Source organism: Megascapheus bottae, unplaced genomic scaffold, assembly GCF_031878675.1.
Source record: "Megascapheus bottae isolate mThoBot1 unplaced genomic scaffold, mThoBot2.hap1 HAP1_SCAFFOLD_40, whole genome shotgun sequence".
Lineage (NCBI taxonomy): Eukaryota > Metazoa > Chordata > Mammalia > Rodentia > Geomyidae > Megascapheus > Megascapheus bottae.
Window position 1 is genome coordinate 3,278,882 of NW_028327715.1, and position 22,847 is coordinate 3,301,728.

Here is a 22,847-nt window from a genome sequence, read left to right on the forward strand (position 1 = left end):
GAGATTGGGGAGAAATTGAAGGCCAAAGGCAGGACTTACAGTCTACTTGGGGCACATGGTCTTAGAGGACCCTGGAACTCACTGCAAGAAGCCTGAATTAGGCCTTGCTTTTTGTGGTCCTGAGGGTCCATGTTTGTAGGACAATCTTAGGAGAGCTGGTTTGCACATTGCAAAGCCTGTTGTGTCTGTGATGCTGATAAGGCAGCAGCGAGGTCAGAAAGGGATTGGCTTGTGCCTCCTTCACCCTGACCTGGCAGGACCTGAAGTCCAAAGTTGTCCTCTGAGAAAGGAGTTTTCAGCAGTTCTTTCGCATGCAGGAATCAGAGATTGGAGGCATTCGGGGTCCTAACCCACAGTTGAACTCTAAGTGCATGGGAATGGCAGTGGTCTCAGCCCCAGGTTGGACAGCTAAGGTTTGTGTCCCTCTTCCACCAGAGCTGAGGATTCCTGATGATGCCAACGTTTTCTATGCCTTGAAGACTATGGACGTCTACCATGTGGTGCTGCGGAAGTACACCTTCCCCCGGAGGACACCTGCCAAGCAGAGATCCAGCTTCAGCCTCTTCCACAGGAAGAGGAGGGGAAGCAAGGCTTAAGGAGAGCTCCACATGCGCATGCCTCCCTGGATCCTACTGACCATGATGACTTGAGTGGCCCTGGCCACCCTGCACCTTCTTTTACTCCAGCCCAGGATACCCACACTCCACCTACAAAACCACCCTGCCGTGCCCAGGCTACTTGCATTAGCCAAACTCCCCCTTCCCTCCTTGGACTCCCTGAGTGCCTCAGGCACCCTGTGCCATCACAGGACAACTGTACCCACCACACTATCACCTGACATTTTGGACTCTATTACAGGTCATCACCACTTGTGCACTTGGCTCTTCCACTCCTAAAATCATAGTTCTGTTCTTCAAAGATTCACCAAAGGACAATTCGCGACCCTCAGCCTTTCTAATCTTTGTTAGGCTACACCAAAATCCAAGCCTCTGCCATGAGGCTTGATTGAGACTCATCAAGTGATGGAAACCACACACTGCAGAGCTGTGGTGTGGAGGAAAATGCCTCAGAACTCATTCTTACATACACATGCAGACTCATTGGCCCATTATTCGCGTCAAGGTCATGCAAACACCATTTCACAGAGCAGTACCACAGACATTGGAGACCACTGAAGATTGGAATTTCAAGAAGCATGGGCCCTTGCTCTCTATATGATTTATTTACAATGAATATTTGTGTACATGCCAGAAAGTAAAAATACTAATGGGACTGGAGGGGTTTTTTAGAAAGTTAAGTTAGATTTGAATGTTCACATTTAATTACAGTTCTTGTTCTCTGCTCTGGTTCTTGTGCTTTTCTTCTTTTATCTCTATGTTACAGAGACAGTCTTCCATCTGACAGGATGGAAGATATAACAAAATTTAAATACACATCAGACTGTTTAACCAATTTACCATCTATTACTTTGGGGTTTGTTCTGAAAAACACCAGCTCCTGCTCAGTATTTAACTCAGGCAGATGGACTCTGAACAAAGGCTTATCCAATTTCCCTGAAACAGATGCAAATCATCAGTCATATCAGTTTTCCTTGACACAAAATGTGACAAGCTACTGCCTTCATTTCTCTTGTCAGGGGGGGCAGGCCTGGGCACTGTCCTTGGGCTTTCTCAAGGCTAGAGCTCTACCACTTGACTCACAGCACCACTTCCACCTTCTTTCTATGTATGTGGTACTGAGGAATCGAACCCTGTTCTTCGTGCATGCTTAGGCAAGCACTCTACCACTAGACCAAACTCCTATCCCTGCTTCAGTTTTGTCCATGGAGAAATAGATTCAGATGTAAGAACTGGACTAAAAGTAGGTCCTTCCAAGAATCACTAATGGGACGGAAATGAAGAAAATGAGAGAGAGAGAGAGAGAGAGAGAGAGAGAGAGAGAGAGAGAGAGAGAGAGAGAGAAAGTCAGAGAGAGAGACAGAGAGAGAGACAGAGAGAGAGAGACAGAGAGAGAGAGACAGACAGACACAGAGACACAGAGACAGAGACAGACAGACAGAGAAAGAGAGACAAAGAATTATTCTGGGACATATCTCAGAGTTGACCCATTAGAGGAGTAAGGAAGCTCGGATATTTTATGCACTAGCTCATATTCATTATTGTTTAAGGGCTGTCCTGGAGCTTTAATGCCTAAGGGACTTTCAGATTGCCCCTTACATAGGCTGAGCATGCTACAATATGTAAAAAAAATGTCCACAGGCAAAGAGTGACAGTAATTTGAAGAAAGAAGCCACCTGTGCATAGGGAAATGACATGATGAAGACATGTGGAGGGATGGCAACCATGTTGGTTCACAAATAACTCAATTAGAGCATTCCTGTAAGAGGGTGCAAAAGCAGTGACTCTCCATGCAAGGGTCATGTGTGGAGTGAGGTACTAGTTACTCAGTTAAGTTAAAATCAGCTGAATTGAGGCATTATAATGACTGTATTGCTAGCTACCTGGGAGGTGGACTTTGGGAGAATGGTAGCTTGCAGCTATTCTGAGTATGTAGGTTTATGAGACCTCTTCTTTAATACATAGCTGACTGTGGAGACTTCTGCCTATCATCTTAGCACACGAGGCTAAGATGGAGAGGTTTGTGATTCCAGGACACTCTAGGCACATGGTAAGCAGGTTAGGCCCATGGTCCGTTTGCTCTCTGGAATACTTGTTCAACTCTGCTAGCCTGGAGTTAGCTGGAGATGACATGTATAATGAGTGCTTATGGCTTTGCTCCAATAACAATGTATTTGCAACAATAATAATAAAACAAGGTTGTGGGTAGATTTGGTCTGTAGGCCATTGTTTTTCACTGCTGATCTAGATAGGAGTTTTCTAAGTAGAAGTCCACTCAACACTTCTTTCTTTTCCTTAGTTAAAAACAATTCTTACTTTTATCTGGGTCACTGTATAACAAGATACAGCAAAACTCTGATCAATGAAGTGGGAATATTTAGTGACAAATTCTGGAAAAAGATTTAAGAGAGAACAGGCAGGATAGATAAGGCCTTTGCCATCTTCCTATCTGGCTGCCTGTAACTCTGATCTGATGGTCGTGATGACGAGGGTGATCACCAATAGGAACGGTAATTAAGAACCCAAAGGGAGGCCACCCCTCTCGTGGCCCTTTCATTCCCTGCAATATGCTCCTCATCTACCCTGAGACAAGCTGGCCAACAGATATTCCAACTGGAGCCAAAAGGAAGCAAGAAAAAGAAAGGGAAGGCAAGCAATTTCCTTCCAAGGACTTGTCGCAGAGGTTGTGAACGTTTCGATGACATTCTGTTGGAGGAAACGTAGTCACCTGGTCACATCCAGCTTCAGGAAAGGCTGAAATATTGGCACGGGCTGGGAAGCCATGTGCCCACCTAGTTCTAATGCTAGAATGAAGAATTAATGATGCTTTAAAAAAAAGAATTAGGGATGTGTAAATTTTATTTCCACACAAGGGACACACACACACACACACACACACACACACACACACACACACACACATCAGGTCAAATCTGATATGCAATGAAGACAGCTCTGTCTACTACCATTTTACAACATAGCTGTGCAAACAATTTTAAAGATCCATGCTTGCTCCACGAAAGAGTATCTTAGTCAAAATACATACGTGTCCATTCTAAAAGGTCCCTGCCCCTGCTATGCAGCTCTTCTGTCATTAGATAGAGAAAAACAGAGTCTATGGAGAATAATAAACTGGATGTTTAGAAATGGAGAAAATAGAAAACCTACTCTTAAGTGTAGCTGTGACCTAATATTTGAGCTCCAACTAATATAAATATAAATCAATCAAATGTCAAAGGAAATATGAGAACCCTTGGGTGCCTGAAAGTTTGGTTTAAAAAAATCCTCTCATCTGTCTTTATTACTCCCTTTGACCAACATATCAATGACACCTTAGTAGAGGATATGGGATAAACAGAGCCAAACATGCATGAACTGGGAAAAATAAAGACATGAGAAAAGCCACTTAGAGCATTTAATAGACAATACAACATAAGGCAGGCACCAGTGGCTCACACATGTAATCCTTGCTAAGCAGGAAGCTGTGATATGAGGACTGCAGTTCGAAGCCAGCCAAGGATAAGGAAAGCCTATGAGACTCAGTTCCATGCCTTCTGCCCCCAACACCATTTTTTCTATTCTCTTGGCATCCCCCTGATTTCGTGGAAATGGCTTACTCTTGTTTGTGCTCATTCATGCCCTGTCTCGTCTTCATAATTTGACTGGCTGCCCTTTCCCCAGAGGGCATCCAGAAACTGGCTGGCCTTTGGCATCTGTTCAGCTGAAATTCAGCTGAGAACTTTCCAGATGCAGCATTACCACTATCCTCTCTAGAAAGCTGTCATTTGGTGCTGGCAACACCTCAGGTCAGCTGTCCCGTGCCCTGCTTCTCAGCCGTTCCACTTTACTGGAGAACCAGAAACAGTAAAATGAAGCCAGGAATCACTTCACCCCTTGCAGAACAGGTATTGGTCACCAGTGGCCTCTGATCAGGATCTCAGATGCTCCAAGCATTGAATTGCAAGGACCCAGTGTAGTCTAACCCTTAACGTGAGGGCAGAGAGAGGACACTGTGCTGCAAGCCAGCAGAAGGCAGAGCCAGGTGCAGAAATCCCGGGAGCTTCAGTACTTACTTACAGGTACTTGTTTACCTTACTGCAATGCAATGAATCATCTAGATGAGGTAGGTGGCATACTGCTCAGTTGTCCTCTAGCTTCATTAGCCTTTACAACCCCATTCTCCTGTTCCATGGGAGATGACAAATCAATGTTATTAACTGAAACTCTAAATGTCCAGTATATATAAATACACTGAAGTCAAGAATGTGGTGTAACTAAATTTGTATTTCTGCTGAGAAATGTTATCCACCTTCCTTTACCTCTGATAGCCCTGTTTTCTGGTGACCTCTCAACCTCAAACCAGGGTATAATTCCCTGCAGCCTCTGAAAGCTTCCTGTTCCATAACTCATTCTCACCTGGAGAAGAGGGCTGAGGAGCTCATTTATAATGTGGTTAATAACAAGTCTTAATCCAGGCACACTGGTGGCTCATGCCTGGAATTCTACCTCCTCAGGAGTCTGAGATCTGAGAAGCAGGATTCAAAGTCAGTCTGGACAGAAAAGTTCATGAGATTCTTAGCTCCAATTAAAAACCCAGGAGAACCATGACATGAGAAAGGGTATCAATATTTGTGAAGTAATGTACCCTCTATCTGGTGAATATAATGTAACCCTTCTATTAATTACAATAAAAATATCTGAAAAAAAAACAGGAGAAGAGGACTGCCGTAGTTGTTAGGACCCTAGCCTTTGGGTGAAAAAAAAACTAAGGAAAACTGTTCTGACCCTGAGTAAGCCCCAAGATTGCCACATACACACACCCCAAAATAGTAATAATTCCTTATATATCATCATTAAAACGACGCTTCCAACAACTGGAAGTCATCCAGTGATGGACATTCTCATGAGACAAGAAAGGACCCACCACCACTTAGTTTACCACACTGCTAAGGGTCACCAAGAAACACATTTGTACCCCCTCTCTGAAGGCCTGAGACTGGAAAGACCATTAGCATTCACCAGTGACTAATGTGAGGAACACACACACATACACACAGATTTAATTCTGGCTTCTTTAATAATGGTGGAAGAGCTGCTCTGCCAGCTCTGTAACTACAGGGATTTTCCAGGAAGAACCAGATAATAGAGTTCACCCACAGAGCTCACAAAGCTATCCTGGCTGCACAGCTTTGCAACTGAAAATGCTACAATCTCATCCCCAGGGTCTCCAATTTCCTGCTCCTCCCACGCTAGTCTTCCACCCACCACCACTCACAAACCATACCATCTCACTCTCCACAGGTTCCAGTCCCAGTAAATAGGCTTGAACTCTCAAAGGGAATTCAAGATGGGCAGGTACAGGAAATTTGAGTCATGTTGGAGTGATACCCCTTTGTTAACATGGCTACCTGTATCAAGTCAGTGGCAGAGCATCCAGAATACCCTTGATTTGGTCTGCAGAGGCCAGCAATATTATTGCAGAAGGATCAACTCTCAACTACATGGAAATCTTTATGAAATGTTTCTAAGAAAAAGGTGAGCTGAATGACAGGGATGTTCTGATGCACCTCTCTTTCATGGTACTATGTATTGTAGGTCATTAGGGGAAAGTGTTTCCTTCATTCATTCATTCATAAAGTGTGAGCAAGGAATGACATCATCCCATCTGTAAGGAAATGGAAAGACTTGGAAAAAAATCATATTAAGTGAAGTAAGCCAGACCCAAAGAAAAATAAGCTCCATGGTTTCCCTCAGTTGTAACAATTGGACAGGCCAAAGACTTAAAGAGAGTCTTCTCTGAAGAAGAAACAGAAATGGCCTAGAGACACAGGAAGAAAAGCTCGACATCTCTGATCATGAAAGAAATGCAAATCAAAACATCTCTAAGATTCCACCTCACTCCAGTTAGAATGGCCAGGATCAAGAAAACTAATAACAACAGATGCTGGAGGGGATATGGCCAGGAGGGATCACTACTACACTGTTGGTGGGAGTGGAAAGCAGTATGGCAGTTCCTCAAAAGACTAAACATAGAGCTCCCCTATAACCCAGCAATCCCACTACTTCGCATTTACCCAACCATCCAGAAACAAGGGCATACTAAATCCAATAGCACAATGATGTTCATTGCAGCAGTATTTACCGTAGCAAAGATATGGAACTAACCCAGATATCCCTCAGTTGATGAGTAGCTCAACAAGATGTGGTATTTATGCACAATGGAATTCTATGCTGCTGTCAGAAAGAACGACATCACCCCATTTGTAAGGAAATGGAAAGACTTAGAAAAAATCCTATTAAGTGAAGTAAGCCAGACACCAAGGAACATAGGCCCAATAGTCTCCCTCGTTTGTCATAATCAGTAGAAACCTTGGGCTCTCCTAGCAGAGATTTAAAATAGAACAAAATGTAGAGACATTAGGCCAAATCTATATTGGAGAAAAGGATTGTATAACATTGGCATTACTGCTGATGAAACATAACACGACTGGCACACGACATTGTGCCTGGGCCCAGGACCACAGTGCACATATGACACAACAGGGCAAATAAGCCACACTCTGCAGTCTCTGGAGACATGGGTGCCAGTGTGAGGTGTGTGTCACTGATTCTCACAGTGTACCCCTCTGTAGGGAATGTTGGTTGTGGGGGAGACTGGGCCTGTGTAGGGACATAAGAAGTATCTGTCATTTTCTTTTAATTTTACTGTGAACTTAAAACTACTCCAAAGTATTCAATTCTGAGCTGGGCACCAATGGCTCCTGCCTCTCATCCTAAACTACTCAGGAGCCTGAGATCTGAGCATTCAAGGTCAAAGTCAGCCCACGCAGAAAAGTCCATAAAACTCTTATCTCCTGTTAACAAGCAAAATCCCAGAAGTGAAGCTGTGGATCAAGTGGTAGCAGGCCAACCTGTGTGACCAAGTGAGTGGCCCTGGCTGGGACAGGCAGGTAGGAGGAGGCTAGGTAGCCTTGCATTGGTTGGGTGAGGTGCGCCGCCTACTGGATTGTAATGGAACAAGGTACTATGGAACTAGCACTGGAGAAATAAACACCTTTATGCATCTCAGCTTATCTGTATCATTATTGTGCTCCCTACACAGCCTTAAGCAAAAATGCTAGTGGACATGCCAAGACCCTGAGTTCAAGCTCCACTAGCAGCGTACGCATGCATGTGCACGCACACACACACACACACACACACACACACACACACACACGTGAGATATCCCTCTATACATGACCTTAATAATAACAATAAAAAATGATTAAAAGCCAAATGAAAGCTCTAGCCCTGAGTTTAAGCCCTAGTACCAGAATGAAGTAGTAAGATAATCAAGCTCTTTGAATAAACTTAAACCATCTTTGTGGCCTGACAGTAGGCCAAAACTTCTTAAGCAACACAAAAGTAACAACCATTAAAAAAAGATGGAATGGGGGTGGGGGGAGTGAAATGGGGACCAAGACATGACAAAGGGTATCCATGTCTGTGAAGTAATGCACCTTCTATCTGGTGAATATAATGTAACCCTTCTATTAATTGTAATAAAAATATGAAAAAAGAAAGAAAAAGACAACAATCATTCATTATATGGCTTTTGTTTCAATATCCTGGAGGTCCTTTCAATTAGCTTCACATTCTATGGCCTTATGTATCAAGATTTTGCTGTATTGCAGATCTCTGCTAGGAGAGCCCAAGGTTTCTACTGATTATGACGAATGAGGGAAACCAGTGAGCCTAAGTTCCTTTGAGTCTAGCTTACTTCACTTAATATGATTTTTTCTAAGTCTTTCCATCTGCATTTCTGAAACTCTAACACCATACAGTCATTTGCTTCCTTCTGAAACATATCCCTTGAAGGAAGATGTATATCTTCCTTGCGCTGATATACACTTTCATAAAATTTAAGTAATGACAACTTATTTTTCACAGAATTTCCTAACAATCAATGTCAAATGTCAAATGTAAGGCTGGATTTATTGGTCTAAAAGCATTCTGCTCTAGAAAACTAAAAGTGGACCAAAGTAAAAAAAAATTTCTCCTGTGATGCCAAAATGCCGTGTTGCTATATTGACCAGTTTTCTGAAAAACAGGGTATTTGACAACACAACAGTATTTATTTTATTTTTCACTTACATTTAAAGTAAGTAAACCTAGTGTCTACTCTCAAAATAGTCAAAGAATTATCATCCTAAAAGAACCCAGAACTTTATTGCAAATATCTTGTCTGAAATTCTCTAATTATTATACATTTGGAAGTGAGTACATAGCATTTTCAAGGCAATTATACACATCAAATGGTATATAAAAATTAAGATTAAATAAACCTAACCCTACCTGTTGTTACTGTATGCATTTATTTGAAATAGGGAAGAAAGGGGGAAAAACAAGATGACTTGGACGGGGTTGGGGAGCAAAAGAGGGAGAAAAGCATGAGAAGAGATATCAAAATTCAAAAAGTAATATACCCACTACCTGCCGAGCATAACTGTAACCCCTCAATACATTACCCCATCCCAAGCATTTTTTTTTGGATTCATTCTTTTTTTTCAGTTTTTTTTATTGTAATTAGTAAAAGGGTTACATGATATTTTCCAGATAGAAGGTGCGTTAAATCACATACATTGATACCCTTTCACATGTCTTGGTACCCATTTCCCTCCCCCCCACACCCCCCACTCGTCTTGGTTTTCCCCCCTTCCCTATCAAATTTCAAATATGCAAATACAAATAAATTCAATATATCAGATAACAAAGTGAGATACTATACCAATATGAGATAACCAAGGGACAGCAAAGGAGATAAGAGACAACATAGTACATTAAGGACAACATTTTTTTTTAAGTCTACCCCTAAGGCAAAGTAAAGCCCCACCAAAGTTCTAAATCCAATCACCAAACACTTAGTTCTTAATCCAAGTATCTTATATACATTACACATATTCTTTAAAGAAAACTTCCACCTAAAATAAAGCCCAGATACAGAAAAGCACACATAAGACGTATTCGGCTTAATGCATTACACAAAGGCCAACTCCACTGGACCACAACTAGGTTAAAAAACAAACGGTGGAAAAACAAAAACACCCTGCCACTTCAGAAACAACATAGCAATCACAGCCTTCTCCTTCCTAACCTATCTTTTAATGAAATAAGTTTCCTGCATATTTTTTTTTCTTAATGTAGTCTTGCCACCCAAGTTTGCATTCCAAGACAGCAAACATTTAACTTATAAAGGCATAATTTCATTGAAATTGTATCTCTTAACAGACAGATGTATATTCCTAGACAGCAAATCTTAACGATGCTTTTCAAAATGTTTTACAAGGCTTCTTTCTTAATTGGACTAATAAGGGATGTTCACGGAACTGATTGACTAGATTAAGACCTAAATATATTTGTGTGGGTTTTTTGGTTTTTTTTTGCTAGGGCTTGAATTCAGGGCAAGGTCTCACTTGGCTTTTTCACTCAAGACTAGTGTTCTACCTTTTGAACCATGCCTCCACTTCTTGATTTTACTGGTTAACTGGAGATAAGAGTCTGCTCAGAATTTCCTGCCTTGGCTGGCTTTGAACTCTGATCCTCAGGTCTCATCCTTCTGACTAGCTAGGACCAAAGGCTTACACCACCAGTGCCCAACGTAAGAGCTAATTATATTTTTAAGGAAAAAAATTACTCATATAAAAAGTATGTATAACTTAAGATCCACGAAAATGAACCATGAATAAACAAGTTGGATTGGTAATAAGTATCTTATTCAGTCACTGCTTTTCTTTTAGTATATTTATTCTTTTACTACTACATATAATAAGATACAAATTCATTTATATAAACACTGATATTTTTTCAGTTTCAAGATTCCTGAACTAGACATTTTCCCCCAACAATGTATTAATATTATATATACTCTAACCATAAGACAAATTCCACCTATCCCAGGAAGACAGATAAACGCTGTAATTTCACTTTCGGTCAAACAGAAAGGAGTCCATTTTGTGGTTTATGAAGGCAGCAAAACTAACTGGAAAATTAAAGCTATTATAACATTACGGTAGTTATAACTAAGTACATATTTTAGGAGCCCTTTCATCTTTTATCCTGGAAACATGTATATGAACAGTCTTGTGTTTACGATTGCGACCAAAACCAATTGGTTGGGGTTTTATTTTTTTTCTAAATTTAGGACCCTCTGTGTCCTCAACAAGCATATCAATTGTTCACTGAGGTTCAGCTAGTGTCTAAAAATTCTGATAAAACTAAATGTTGATATGGCAGGGTTCGCACATAATTTTTTTAAAAAAAATTGGCCTTGGTGAAATGTAACTTTGTCTCAAAGTATAATGTACGAATGTATGTGAAGGACAGAGGAACCCTGGCTTCTAGTTCAAGACATTCCTTTATTATCTATTCCACTCAAAATGGTTCCTGTCTGCTGTGTGCCAAGGCACTGTGTTGGTTGATATCCTAGATTTAATACGTATTTTCTCGCAAATGCAGTCACATGCCCACATTGAGCAGTATTTTCCTAAGTGTGTAATTTAACTCTTAGGAAGTGAATGGTATAAACACTTGGAGCACCACCATGCACGTCTATACGACCACGGCATACATTCTTGAAATTACCTATGACAACCTCCCCCATCAGCAGAGGAACTAAATGGCATGCATGTGCTAGCTTCAGTGCTACCAGAAGACTTTTCACTGAGCAGCTTACAAGGTGACCAGACTGCACGTCATTCCATGACTGGTTCCATGGATTTTGAGACAATAACCCAGGCTAAACTGCGCTGCGTCCACTCCACTCACAACACACACACTAAAGCAATCCCTCCACACCAGACACGATTTTCCAGGAGCTCCTTACAACAACTCTGCCCAATAAAGCAAAAGCTGGAAGCGATTACCAAGAAGAAAACACACGCACACACACTTTTAACACAAAATTTCCTTGACCCATGTGGACGACACCGAACGCAAGGGGAGGCGGCGGAGTGGCCCAGTGCCACTCGAGTGGCCGGGGAAGGGTGGATCTCCCCACCCCCAGGCAAAACAAAGGATAGCATGCAGGTCTCAAGCTCAAGCCCCAGGAGCAACACACACACACACACACACACACACAGCACTATCCAGAGATGCACATAGATGGTTTAAAAATGGCTTAATAATTGGCTTAGTGGCTTAATCCAATACATTCATAGGATGAAGATAAACACAATGTGATTGATGGTGATTGAGTGCCAGAGGCCTGTCATCCTAGCTGTCCAGGAGACTGAGATGCGAGGATCCTAGTTCAAAGCCAGCCCATGCAGGGGAGTCCATGAGACTCCACTTAACCACCAAAACCTAGGAATGGGAGCTATGGCTCCAGTGGTAGAGTGCTAGCCTTCAGTACATACACTCAGGAATCAGTCCTAGGGCCCAAGTTCAATCCCCAGGACCCTACACAAAAGAAAACAGCAACAATAATAGTAATAATATACTAAATGGGGAAGGATATCTGATTTCTCCAGTCGCAAAGCAGTGTTGGAAGCATTAGGAAAAGCAATTAAGTGGAAGAGAAAAAAAATTGAGGACATCCAACCTGGGTCCGTGTTTTGGAAGTTTTTAGTTGGGAGGAAAATAGAGTCACAGGTAGAAGAAAAACAAGGGGATAGGGAGACCATGTTAAATAAAAACTATTAAATTGGGAGCTGGGAAGGTGGCTTAGTGGTAGAGTACTTCCTTAACATGCATGAAGCACCAGGTTCAATTCCTCAGTACCACATAAGTGGAAAAAGCAGAAAGTGGAGCTGTGGCTCAAGTAGTAAAGTGTTAGCCTTGAGTAAAAAGAAGCTCAGGGAAAGTACCTAGGCCCTGAGTTCAAGCCCCAAGACTGGCAGCTTCTGAGAGGTAGGGAGGGGTTATTAGTTGAAAAGGAAGTATCTAAGTCCTTATTTAGTTGTGTCTCTTTCTCTCTGACCATTCCTATATTAACCAACTAATCACTCCGAGCCAACAACACATCCCAGTTTCAATGACCAGAGGCCTTAAAGTTAAGCCCCGCTAGAAAAAAAAATGTTATATTATTGACTCAAATTAGGATATGTAAGCATTACAAGCCATCTTTGCCCCTGGCAAGCCAACATTTCTGAACCCAGAGCTCTGTTATTCATTCCAAGCTGAACTTGAATCTTCTAGGGCACCTGAGGTAGAATGGCTTTCGGCCCTGCTACCACTCTTCCCTGCTTGATGCTAATTGCATGTGACTCCTTGAATTAAGAAGACATCATTAAAAGTGCATTAAGTTTAATTATGCCAGCAGCATCGGGCAGGGAGGGAGAGGTGCAGCTTAATGCAGAATACATAATTAGGTAAGATCCAATCTATTAGATTCTTATTTGTTGGGAAAATGAGTTTCATCTGTGTCACCACAAGAAGCGGCTAAAAGGCCCCAGTGGCAAGCGAAGGTCTTTCTACCACCCAGAAGGAGATTTGGTGATAGGTAACTGCTTTGATGTCCTGACTCAACAATGATATCAATTTCTGTAAATAAGCCATGAGGATAGACTTCCACATTCCAGAGGAGGGACACCCAGCCACCATCTGTTCCTTGTTTAGTATGACAAAAGGCCTGGAATAAGCCAGGCACTGGTGGTTTACACCTATAATCCTAGATACTCAAGAGGCTAAGATCTGAGGATGGTGGTTCGAAACCAGCCTGGACAGGAAAGTCTGAGAGACTCTTATTTCCAATGAACCACCAAAAGAACTGGAGGTGGCTCAAGTAGTAGAATGCTAACCTTGAGCTGAAGAGTTCAGGGACAGCACACAGGCCCAGAGTTCAAGCCCCTGACCAATCAAAAGAAAAAAAAAAGAATGAACAGGGGGAATAATAGGTATAATTCAGATGGAAAAAATGGCTAACTTACCAAAAAGACTTTAAATATATATATATATAGATAGATAGATAGATAGATAGATAGATAGATAGATAGATAGATAGATTCACCTAAGGTAAAATGAATTGGGTGTCACATCAAAGGATATTAACTCCACCTCTTGGTAATTAATAGAGCATCTAGACCAGAGCATCAGTTCACACATAACTTATTCTAACAACACAGCCAACCACATTAAAGTAATTATGTTGAAAGCTCTTCACACAATGGCTACAGAACACGCAAGGCATTTGAAGTGCAGTTAAAAAAAATCTCAATTAACATTGAAAAAAATCTCAGAGATAGACCACAATCTGGGTCATAAGGCAAGTGCAAACAAATTCAGACACAAATAAGATCATATATGATACATTCTCTGACTGCGTCGGTATTAATTTGGAAAGTGTGAACATGTATTACCTAGAAAACGCTTGAACATTCTGAAAGTAAGCATCACTCTTCTAAGTGACTTCTGAGATAGAGAAGAATACAATGTAAAAAGAAATAAAATTTAACTTATGAAGAGGGTAAGTGGGAGAAAACGGGGGGAAGAGCAAGGGGAGAGAATTCATTGCATATACCACAAAATTGAAGAAAAATAAGGAAAAATAAGGGAAGGGGTGTGTCCAGTGAGTGTGAAATGTTGAATGAGCAACACAGCTCATAACATAGAAGCATAAATAAGTCAATGCTCACAGCTCACGCCTGTAATCCTAGCTACTCAGGAAGCTGAGATGTGAGGATTGTGGTTCAAAGTCAGCTAGGGTAGGAAAGTCTGTGAGACTTTTATCTTCAGTACACTACTCAGAAAGAGCCAGAAGTGGTGCTATAGGTCATGTGATAGAGCGCTAGTCTTGAGCACAATAAAACCTTATAGGGCCCAGGTCCTGAGTGCAAGCCCCCAGACCAGGAAAAGGAATAAAAGAAACATAAATACCTGTGTTACGTGGCAAAAAAGAAAAAAAATCAATGGATATCCTACAAAATTGAGAAAAGTAAGAGAAGGGGTGGGGTAAGACTGGTGGGTGAGAATGTTGAAAGGAATAACATTGATTAAGATGCACTAATTCATCACCTGCTTTGTTGAGTAGCAACTCCTTTATACAACTAAAGACAAATAAAAAAAGTTATTCTTTAAAAGTTGGAAAAATAGAATTTTAGAATTTTATGGAAGAACAAGTCATGAAAAATACAACATAACTGAACTTTGTGCAATTCCTACCAATATAAATTTGTGGTTTCAAATGCTTATGTTAGAAGAGAAGAAAGGTGTACAGTTATAATCAAAACTTACCATTTAAATTGAAAATTACCAGGATGCAATTACACAGATAAGAACAGAAGGCAATGTATTTTGTTAAAATACAGAGACTAGAGAACTAAACAGAGCCAAAGCTATTTTTTATGAAAAGTGAAACTACCAAACACTTATCATAATAATACAGAGAGAAACAGAACACAATGATTTATATTTTTAAAAAAGTACACAGAACTCATCTCCTCATATTGTGCAGATACTAAAAAAAAAAAAAACACAATAGGCAGGCACTAGTGGCTCACACCTAGAATCCTAACTACTCAAGGAGCTGAGATCTGAGGATCATCGGTTAAAGCCAGCCCAGGCGTGAAAACCCTAGCCTTGAGCAAAAAGAGCTCAGAGACAGCGCCTAAGCCCTGAGTTCAAGTCCCAAGACCAACACACACACACACACACACACACACACACACGTCTTTATAAGATTAGAATATTTCCTCAGTCTGGTTGAGAATACCTATAAAAATCTAATTAATACCATGGTATTCATACACTTGAAAGATATGTAGTAGTACTGAAGGAGCTGAACAGAATTATATCTCTATATCCAGATTCCAGGAGAATGCGTAATTATAGGTAAATATTAAGCCATTTTATATGACAGACTTGAGCACTAACACATTAGTATTTGTGGTAGAGATGCCATAAACCAATGTCCTCAAAAAGCCCCCAAAGAATGCTGCACTTCTAACCTAAGACAGAGGGGGGAAAAAAAGGAAAAAGAAAAGGATGTTTGTTTTTACAATATTAATTCAACATGTTTTTTCTTTCCTTTTTTTGTCTGTTGTGGGGCTTAAACTCTGGGCCTGGGCACTGTCCCTGAGCTCTTTAGCTCAAGGCTAGAGCTCTACCACTTCCTCAGTGCCACTTCCAGTTTTCTGGTAGTTATTTGGAGATAAGAGTCTTATGGACTTTTCCTGGGTTGGCTTTGAACCATGATCCTCAGATCTCAGCCTCCTGAGTAGCTAGGATTAGAGGTGTGAGCCACCATCTGTGCTCAGTTGAACTGACTGATTTTTGACAAAGAGTGAAGGGAATTTGATACCATGTAATTTTTCCAATAAAGGGTGTTCAAATAACCAGATACCTAAGAGACTTTTTTTTAAAAAAAAACAAACCTTCTCTCTCTTCTTCATATCATACTTCAACATCAACTCAACAGAAAACAAACTGCAAAGTTTCTAGAACACGTATTTTCATGAGTTGAGGTAAATGAAGATAAATAAGTTATTGTGAAGTGATGAATTCATCAACATTAGAAAAGAAATTCTAAAACTTCAGAAAATTGCCAGGCACGGGTGGGCTCACACCTATCTGTAATCATAGCTATTTAGGAGGCTGAGAGCAGAGGATAGCAGTTCAAAGCCAACCCAGGAAGGAAGTTCTGAGATACTCTTATCTCCAGTGAACCACCAGAAAACCAGAAGTAAAGCTGTGTCTCAAAGTGGTAGCCTTGAGCAAAAGAGCTTAGGGAAAACACCTGGGCCCAGAGTTCAAGCCCCATGACCAACCAAAAACAGAAAGAAAAAATATATAAAATATTAGAAAGAACAGAACAACTGGATCTCTCATACACTGCTGGTGAGAATGAGAAAAAAAATACTTTAGAGGAAAAACTCAGCAGGCTTTTTACATATATATATGGTGAATGTTATGACCAAATTCACCCATCATTCGTTTCATCATTCATCGGGCCCTTCTCATTAACCCGCTGTCCTTCCACACAAAATGAGTATCAGCTTCCTGGTATTCCTTCTGTTTACCTGTCTCTTCATTGTGTCTTTACACATGCACCATAAAAAAAATCCACCCCAAGTATACCATACCGTAATCAGTTTGACCCAGTATACATGCATGTAGCCACGTATGTGTTTTCATATACATTCATATTTTTAAATCTAACTTCTACAAGTGAGAGAAACATGCCGTCTCTGAGCCTGAATTATTTTACTCAACATAATTGTCTCTAGGTTCATCTATTTTCCTGCAAACAAAGGACATATGGGCTATTTGCCCTAACATGGCTCTGGTAAATGGTGTGGCAATGAACATGAGTGTGTAGGCATCTTTATTGTTTTCTGACTTGTAATCTTTTCTATGGAGTTCCTTACGAGACACTACTCTGTGACTTACAAGATCAACACTTATAGCAGGGGAGCCATTAAAAAGATCCCTTGTCTTCAGAGACTATTCCCTCCCCACTTGAGTCACTAGCTTCTAACAAAAGGCTACAGCAGTATTGACAAGTCATTGCCTCTAAGATTAGCAAGAGATTGTCACTTTCGTCCTGCTAACAGGCTCTCCCTAGGGCCTTCTCTCCTGGCATTATGCCTTCATAAATCAAATTGACCTCTTACGGAAGTGCATTTGACCAAGAACTGAGGTTGGCCTCCAGCCAGCTGCCAGAGAGGCCTTTAGGTCAATAGCGTTCAAGGAACTCAATCCTGCTAACAATTGTGTAAGCATAGAAGTAGATCTTTCTCCATTTAACTTTCAGATAAGACCCCATGCGCAGGGGACATATCAAAGCTATGTCAGAAACTCTTCAGCAGAATACCCACTTGGGAACACTCAGGTTTCTGATCCACAGAAGAGTAGGGTAATAAATGCACATTATCTTAAGCCACTGACTCTTGTTTTAGCATTATAGATGACTCACATAAATTCATAGGTATTTTCTTTTTTTAAGAATTAGGATTATTGTATTTGTTCTTTCTTTTTTTTTAATTGTAATGTTTAGAGGGGTTTCAGTTATATTCGTCAGGTAGTAGGTGCATTACTTCTCACACATTGATACCCCGTCTCATGTTTTTGTCCTCATTTCCCTCCCCCTGTATTTTCTGATGGGAAAACAAAACCCCAAAGCATTAAATCCACAACAAACGATCTGTACCAGAATTTCCACAACACAATTATCTGTGAGAGCCAAAAATTGGAATGTTGATCTAAAAGAGAACAGATAAATAAATTATACTATATTCATGCAATGGAATGCTGTTCCGTTATGCTAACAACATGTTAATTATCTTAAGTGTTTTGATTGCTAAAAGTGTGCACAAAATTTGGTTTATAATCAGGCAACAACATTGCTATAGGCAAATGTCATAAAACTGTAAGAGCAGACCTCATGTCCCCAGAAGAGCTGAGCTGTCCAGTTTTGTCTGTCTCCAGTTTTTGAACCACCTCTTGTGTGTATGCAACCAGGGCACCAAAGGCTAGTTTAGAACAGGAATCTCTTATAGTGAGATGGCTAGGTAGGCAAATTACAGTGGCAACTCTGACTCATACTGTCGATTCAATATGCTCCAGATTCCAAAATTGGGTACAAACTATAAATCTGCTTAGTATTACTACACAAGGCAGGCAGACTCACATTTCCTGCTTCATAACCACACACACACACACACACACACACACACACACACACACAGTTGTAAAATGTTTATCCCCCAATTATTACATGCATACATTAGCTTTAGCCAAAGGTTAATATCATACTCATACTCTATAATGATAAGCATAGGGTTAATTCTTCTGCAATTAATGCATGCTATGCGTGAACAATTGAAAAGAATGAACTATAGATCATAGAGATAGATGATAGAGAAAAAGGATAGATAGGTAGATTATATGATTGAGATAGAGACAGCCAGACAGATGATAGATAAATGATATATACATATATCAATAATAGAGATGATAGATAGATGGATGTGGACAGAAGAATGGATAGATAGATAGATAGGTAGGTAGATAGAGATACATAGCTAGGTAGATGGATGGATAGATAGATCTCAAAATCATTATGTGAGCAAAAGAAGTCAAACTCAAGAACGTGAATTATACGGCTCCATTCATAGAAAATTCTGGAACAGGCAAAAACTAAACCATGGTGACAGAAAAATGACCCATGCTGATGAATGAGTGACAAGCCTTCTAGTAAATGAATACTCATTTTTTAAATTGTTCCTTCAATATAGCTTAGTTTATCCTAACTAATCTACTCTTAATCTCTGAATCCCCAAAACTGAAAAACTCACATTTTTTTTCTGAAGCAATATTTCTCCATAAATAAATGCTAAATAAAGATAATCCAGGGATTGGAGATAGGGCTCCATTGACAGAGTGCTAGCCAATGAGCAGAAATAACAGGTACAGTTTGAAACTGAGTCTAGCACAGGGCAGGAAGGAAGGAAGGAAGGAAGGAAGGAAGGAAGGAAGGAAGGAAGGAGGAGGGAAGGAAGGAAGGAAGGAAGGAAGGAAATCAAACTTCTTTAAGAAGAGAAAGAGACATCAGAATTTATTTATTGTCAGGCATGAGCTCTTACAACTCTGTGTATATGTAGGAGTAAGAGATAGACAGATAGACAGGCGTATGAAGGGTGGGAAAAGTCACACAAAGAGATAGCAAGATGGTGGGGGGAAGGAGAGGGGACAAAAACGTGAGAAGGGGTGTCAATGTGAGAGAAGTAATGTACCTACTACCTGATGAATGTAACTGTAACCCCTCTATATATTACCCTGACAAGAAAAAGCAACGACAGAGCCACGTGTCATCTGGGCCAGTGGTAGAGTGCTTGCCTAACATGAACGAAGGCCCAATGCTACATACATAGAAAAGGCTGGAAGAGTGCTGTGGCTCAAGAGGTAGAGCACTAGCCTTGAGAAAGCCCAAGGACAGTGCCCAGGCCCTGAGTTCAAACCCAAGACTGGCCAAAAAATAAAATGTCTTCTTCACCTTACTATGAGAGATACCTCACAGGAAACCAAACTTGCTGCCATGTCGATCTTGAACTTCCAATCTCCCAAAGTGAAAAAATAATGTTCTGTTATTCAAGCCAACCTACGTGTGGTCTTTTACTATAGCAGTGTAGGACAGTAATATAACCGCTGATATCACCCTCAAATTTCTTCAATAAGCAGGATTGTTTTGTTTTGCTGTTGCCTTGTTTGGTTGGTTGGTTTTGTTTATTTATTTGTTTTCCTGTGGTTTGAACTTAGCATCTTGTACTTGGGCTTGGTTTGCTTTCTCCTCTGGTGCTCTACCACCTGACCCATGTCTCCAGTCTAGGTTTTTGCTGGTAATTTTGGAGATGGTATTTGGTGGGCTTTTCTGCCTGGCCTGGGGATGCGGCGGAGCGGCCCTGTGCCGCTCGAGTGGCCGCGGAAGGTTGGATCTCCCCACCCCCAGGCAAAACAAAGGAACACTTGACACAGGTGGCGGTTTTCTGTCCAACCCGGGCCGCCTGGAGCTCCCCCCACCCTCGCTCGTCCCCACGCCCAGGTCCTCCCAGCCTGGCTCCGCGGCCCCCTGAGCCCAGCGGCCCGCGGACCTCCGTCCACTCTCCAGGGCAGAAAGGAGCCTCTCCCCGCGACCCCTGATCGGGCTCGGGGATCCGAATGAAGGCTCAACGCCCCCCACTGACACCACACATTGCCCACCCAACCTCCCTCCCCCACCCACAGGCACACCTCGTCGGGGCGGGGTGGGCACACGACGCCCCGGAGGACGCGGGCGGGGACCGGGAAGCCCGGGGTGAAGACTGCGGAGCCGGCCTCATGCGTCCTGCGCCTTCTGGCCTCGGCCCCCTGGGGCTTCCACCTCTTCCTTGTGCCTCCTGCTCTGCTGAGCAGTTCTTTCTTGCTCTTCTTGAGACTTGAACTCAGGAACTGGGCACTGCCTCTTACCTTTATTTTCTCAAGGCTACTAAAATGATAAAGAAGACAATCCAAGCCTTCATATGGAACAAAAAAGATGTGAAATAGCCAAAGAAACTCTAAGCAAAAAAGCAGTGCTTGTGGGTTTATAATCCCCGACCTCAACCTCTATTACAGAGCTATAATAAGAAAAAAAAATCAGCTTGTATTGGCACAAAACTAGACCCAAAGATGAATGGAATAGAATACAAGACTCAGTGAGACCAAAGGAGGATTCATATACAAATGAAATTGTCTTAGATGGTTCAGATCAGCCCATGTTCCAACAAAACCTCCTAACCACCATCAAGTGACCTCCACGAATTCTCCCCCGCCCCTGCAAAAAAAAAAGAGTTGTCTGACTTGGCACCAAACTGTGAAGTATAAGAAAAATTGTTGATGTTTCAGATAGTCAGCTTGAGGTCTGAATTCTGAAGGTTCTCCAGGACATAGCCAACTTATTGTGCCAGCAAGAGTTCAAAGACTATGCCAGTATTCAATATTGAAAATAGAACTGAGTGGATCTAATCCTGTGACTTTATATGTTGAAGAGTATTACGATTTCAACTTTATTGCTCTCGCTCTGTTTAAATGGTTCTCCATCTAGTTGGTTTAGCCTTGGAGAGTCAACAGCATCTAGAAATTTATCAAATTTTTCTCTATTTTTCAATTTATTAGAACATAGTCTTCAAAGTACACTGGTATTCACTGTGACATCTCCATTTTTACTTGCAATTTTTTCCATTTTGGGTCTTTTTCTTCCTTATTTTGGTTAGTTTTTATCTAGGGCTTTGTCGATATTAGTTATCTTTTCATTACAAGTTTTATTCCGTTAATTCTTTCTATTTTTAGTCTATCCTGCTTTCATTCATGTCTACCCAATCATTATTGCTTTCTGCCTCCTAATTTTCCTGCCATGTTTAGGTGTATCATTATGTTCTTTCCTTGAAATCACCCTTTATTTACATAGTCACCTTTATGTATGTCTTAATGATTCTAGCATCATAGCTAGAAACATTTCCCCTCGCACTTCCTTTGAATTATACCAGAGGCTCTTGTGAGTTATGCTTTCATGTTCATTAGATGCTAAAGATTTCTTGATTTCCTTCCTAATTCTTCTGGCCATTGAATCATATGTGCTCAGTCTCCATGCACTTGAATATTTTCTGTAGCTTTTTTTGCAGTTGACTTCAAGTTTTATTGCATTGTTATCAGGAAGAAGAAAGTAAATTATTTCTGTTCTCATCTATTTATTAGTATTTGCTTAGTATCCTAAAACACTATCTACTTTGAAAAAAGTTCCACGGATTTCCGGGATGACTGTATCATGCGGATGATAAAGTAGTGTGCAATGGTTTCTTAAGTCCATTTGGTCGACAGTGCCATTCCATTCTGATGTTTCTTGGTTCATGGTTTTGAGGTCCAATAATGGTCTGGATATCCTGCCTATTGGAGTTTGAGGTCTCACAGCACCCCACTCACATTATGTTGGACTCCATCTGCACTGGCAAATGCAGTACTGTTTGCTTCCTAAGTTTGGATGCATCAACATGAGAGGCATATATGTTAAAATTGTTATCTCTTATTAAGAGATCTTTCTTTTTATGAATATGAAGTGGCCTTCCCTTGCTTCTCTCCATTTTTCTCTTACAGTTTTCATAGTCTCTTTTTTGCATATCCAGTGCTTCAAATATAGTCTAGTCCTTTTGCTGATCTTGCCTGTTGGTATCCTGAAGGCCTCCGAGTGGACCTGGATGACTCAGGTCATCCAGACTTAAAGCGTTCACTACTGTCTTTTTTATGGAGTTCGTTTCCTGTGTTTTTAGTTTGTACTTTTTTTCCAGACCCATGATTCATAGGTTTCCTTTTGTTGTTTATTTGTCTGTCTGTTTGTTTGTTTGTTTGCACCAGTGTTAGGGCTTGAACTCAGGGCCTGGGTGCTGTCCTTGAGCTGTTTTGCTCTACCATTTGTGTCACACCTCCATGTCTACTTTTTGATGGTTAACTAGTGATAAGAGATTCATGGAGTTTCCTACCTGCTGTCTTTAAACCACGATCCTCAAACGTCAAACTCTTGAGTAGCTAGGATTATAAACGTGAGCCACCATACCTGGCAAGTTTTACATGTTACGTTTATATTTTCTTATTTTTGTTGTTTCTTTGTCTGATTGATCTAATTGCTCTACTTTATCTTTGATCTCTAATACTCCATCCTCACTTTCTTTTAATTCTGTTCACAATATGTTTAATTGAATTAATTGGATTATTGAAATTTTCCTTTCTAAAATTTTGACTCTTCAA

General features: G+C 40.9%; 1 protein-coding gene across 1 annotated transcript in view; it reads right to left on the reverse strand.

The window, feature by feature from the left end:
- LOC150039355 (uncharacterized) overlaps positions 1 to 22,847 on the reverse strand; it is a 62,159-nt gene that overhangs the window by 25,515 nt on the left and 13,797 nt on the right. The window lies entirely within an intron of this gene.